Below are 4,509 nucleotides of genomic sequence, written 5' to 3' on the forward strand. Positions count from 1 at the left end.
ATAAAAGTAACTATAAAAGTTAACATCAATCACTCTCGATGAGTCAAGCATAAATTCTCATGGAAATACTCAAATTACCACCATACTAATTATCCTAAAGCACCTAGTTTAGAATTATAATATCCTCACAAAGTAATCTTAAAAATTTTCTCTAAGAACATTGGTTGCTAACACAACTCCACAACATCTATCACACCATGTCCCTCAACCCTCATTTATTGCATTCGAGAACATTAACAACTAACTCTGAGACAATGGACTCCACCAATCTCGAAGGCACTCGAAACTCACCTACATGTTCTAAAATATCACCTCACAAGTCAATATTGTTACTACTAAAAATCCCATCAAATGGCACAACCCAAATCAAATTTAATCTCATTCCAGTCTATCTCAAAATTATTTATCCCATTTGCCCTCTTAGGATTTGCAGCAAAATTATGAATAAAACAAACTCTCTAAGAAACACATCTCTTATTACACACTATAATTTCCATTATGCTAAGACTATGTTTATTCCCAAACACATACAAAATAATTGGCCTAAGGCCCATCACTAACCTCACAAGTAGTCCATCAAGCAAGTGAAACAACTCAACCATAACTAACTTCATCTATCCCATGAAAATTTAGAACTAGTTTTTACGTGTTCTAATGTCAACAATCCAAAGCATATTATCTTAGATTACTTTAATCACCATTAAAGTCACAACCAAACCATACTATTATGATAAGGTTAATCTCTAACTCACTCTACTAAGATTTTTCATCTAGTCCACTTCTACGAACTTGATATAAAGTTCAAAAATAATTAACTCCTCATAACAACAAACTATTTGCTACGCAACATAACCTCTACTACACTTACCCTACAATCGTATAAATCGGTAAGCCTACACTTCAATGCTAGTTCCACGACATCTTGACCAATCATCCCGACCATATTACTCTAGCTTACACCTTCTTTCTGGAGGGAAAGGTATCCTCCTGCATGAGAACACCTGGGCACCCCGAGTGCCTCTATTACGGCCTCTCCCACTTTATGACATCTTATATAAGAGACAGAATTTAGCTCAGAAGTAAGTACTCCACACTAGCTCTAACACGCTGCGTACGGATTAAACATAAACCTACACATGTATCTACATCACAAAAGGCAAACCATATAAGCACATAGTCACATAGAGCACATACGAGTTAACCCTCCAAGATATTGGCTCGTCCCACAAACACTCAAAGACTTCCAAATAGAAATAGCATTGATCAAGTGCTTTTCTAAAAGGACTTTTAAGAATCTCATGAACGCAAATCACATCTTAGAAGTTTAACCCTATACCCATATAGTCACATAAATATGTTATCACATAGCACATAAGATGTGCAACATTTTTGACTAGCAAAATGAACCCATTACAATAAAAATCACTTCCCGCGAGCCCCAAGTATTCAAACCCGATAGCTCTGATACCAAGTTGTAACACCCCCCAAAAAATATTGACATCGAATATATCTAGATTAACTCTTAGGCATAATCTAAATCTCATTACTTCTCATTATTACATACAACAACATTGAATAATATAGACATTTCAATAGTCAACATTCATACTAAATCACCATTTTTCTATTAACAATATCCAACATGAGATTTCACAAAAGGGAAACCCCTTGCATTAATCCATTCATCATCCTTAAGACATGAAATTATATAGCATGTGATAATAACAAGTTAAAGCAACAAAATATCAATTAATGCCTTAACGGCTACAAGTTCCAAGGCTTTGCCCGGTTACAACAAAGTGGTTTTCAAACCCATACATAGATAGCCCTTGGCTTGCAGAGAAAACAAAACAAATAAATAATTGAGCCTTGTTCTCCACAAGATCCTCCACGCCTTCACTTTGGCGAAGGCACACTATAATCACCTGAAAAATGGTTTCCACTAAGAGATGAGCATAATGCCCAGCAGAGATAATCTAAATAAAGTGTATGAAGTTTAACAATATCATGAGGTGCAATGCATATGAGATGCCAATGCCAAAAATCATAGGTTTTCTCATTTGAAACTCTCATACCATGCACTTGTTCAAAAGCATAACCAATTCAATTATCCATTTCATAGAACAAGGAGCGGTAAATACGACACTAGTAATCCCTAGGCTGGTGTCTGCAAGTAGGCATATCGAGTACTACCAAATTCCCACTTTACCGGTCTCTCACCGGAAAGGCAGTGGTACCTCCTCCGCGCGTGTTTTCGGTCTTTCACCCTGGACACTCAGGCCAACTTAACCAACATCAAACTACACCCCCTATCCGGACTTACCAAACGTATTTACTCCATAACTCAACACTTTTCAAATATTCCCAAAGAATCAATTTGAAACAAAACCAATTTCTCAAATCCAATGCGAGAATTTAATCATTAGACTATGCAATGTTCAATGCCATGCATGAATTTGAAAATATTTAAATTTACCTATTTCACATGCTACTTCTATAATAATCAATACAACCCTCCACGGTTGCCCAAACAATTATCTCTATACAAAAATATAAATTTCAAGAGACAAACATAACGCATAATCTCACATTTTCAATCATTTCAACATAGAAGTAACAATCACATGTTTAATCTCCTCTTTTCTAACTCAATCAAGAATCATAATATTCTTTAAAAAAAATCATCAATCTTCCCTTTTTATTCAACTCAAGAATTTTCATAATGCCAAAAATAACATACTTTCTTTCAACAATTCTCAATACCTCAACATGACAAATATTCTCATCTTTCTCAAAAGTTCAATATATTCAAATTTAACAATTTTCAAAAGAAACCTCAATAGTTTTTCAATATTCCCAACCACATTCTCATCAATCTCATCCCTATAAACATCCACTTTCAAATTCTCATTTATTCAAATAAACATATATTTTTAACTCTTGTAAGCTTTTCACAAACTCATCCCAAAAATCTAAATCTTAACATTTAAATTTCTAGGTTTTATTAAAATTTGGGGGTTTCTCAAAAATAAAATAGAATAGAATAAAATACATTCTCCAACATCCATGAGTCATACAAAAACCAAACACAACTAGCAATGGATTTTCAAAAAAAGTTGAGAACTTTCCCCTTTTTATACATCTAATATACCATTAATAAAACCCTAATCTTTTCAAATATCACACTATCAAAATAACACATAATAAAGCTAAAACACATACACAATGTTTAGAAAATCCCTACCTCAAAAGCTAGAAGAGGAAACAAGTAAAAACTCCAATTTTCGACTTTGTCGGATTTTGATCTCCACCAGTCAAAATGTTGCTCTCACCAAGCTTTTCACTTTGGTCTCAAGAACATGGGTCTAAAACCTAATAGATTTTGGTGGATCATAGAATTTGTGTGATGAATGTAACCAAAAAAAATTTCAAAGAGAGAGAACCGGAGCCGAGAGAGAGACCAAAGAGAGAGAAAGAAGAAAAAGAGGGAAAGTTCTACCTGTCAAGAACAAAAGAAAAGGAAAGGAAATGAGGGAGGAGAGAGAGAGGGCCCACATGTGTTGATTTCAATTTTTTTCTTTTTTTTCAAATCAATACAAATATCTATCTATACATATACATCTATATATGTCTATATATATATATATATCAATTAAAAGTATATTTTAACATCATTAATGACAAAAAAGATATAATATTTTCTCACCACAAAATATATTTCGTTTGATGGTACACACCATAAATATTTGTAACTCTCTCAAGATTATAAAATAAATAATAATAACAAAAACAACAATAATACATGGTTACAAACGGGTCATGATTCAATCAATTGGGTCCAAAATGAATGGAGTTTAATAGTTTAAAATAAATCTCCAACTCAGATTCAAGTATAAATAAATTTTAAAAGACTTAAAGTGGTCCCCACCATTCACATAATTAAATATGAACCAAAATGCTTAAGTGTGGGCTAATCAAATAAGTCCCAAAAATTAAATTTATATCTCATTTAATACTCAAGACCCAAGAATAAAAAATCAAAAAAATTGCCAAATAGGCCTTACGAAGTCGAAATCAACAAGTAATATAATTTGTTTTCACCAATTTAGATAGAATGGTTCACAACATGATAATAATAATAATAAGGGCAAAAATTTAATTTGCTTCAACTCGTTATAGAATCTGTTCAGGCTGCTACCTTGCCGGTCAAAATTTGGACTTCTTTCGCTATTGTCAGGCTTTTCAGATCAAGGATGGCCTTGATCTGATCTGGGCTTGCTTCAATCGCTCTCCTAGTTACCAAGTACTCCAGGAACTTACTAGATCCTACCCCAAATGCGCACTTTGAGGTAGTCAGCCGAAGCTGGTATGCCCTCAATATGTCAAAAACTTCCTTCAAGTCAGCCAGATGATCTCCTGGTTCCTTACTCTTGATAACCATGTCGTCGATGTAGACTTCCACAGTCTTCCCAGTTAGATGCTTGAACATCTTGGTAACCAACCTCTAGT

At 33.8% G+C, this 4,509-nt stretch overlaps 1 long non-coding RNA gene across 1 annotated transcript; it reads right to left on the reverse strand.

Moving 5' to 3' along the window:
• Window positions 1-1,602: 1,602 nt before the first annotated feature.
• On the reverse strand, window positions 1,603-4,139 carry LOC114302032 (uncharacterized). The gene is made up of 2 exons (XR_003643281.2): window positions 3,245-4,139; window positions 1,603-1,925 (listed from the first exon to the last, which is right to left on the reverse strand). It is a non-coding gene; the product is annotated as an uncharacterized LOC114302032 (long non-coding RNA).
• Between the last annotated feature and the right edge of the window lie 370 nt (window positions 4,140-4,509).

The sequence above is a fragment of the Camellia sinensis genome, chromosome 12 (assembly GCF_055761805.1).
Source record: "Camellia sinensis isolate YWXY chromosome 12, ASM5576180v1, whole genome shotgun sequence".
NCBI lineage: Eukaryota > Viridiplantae > Streptophyta > Magnoliopsida > Ericales > Theaceae > Camellia > Camellia sinensis.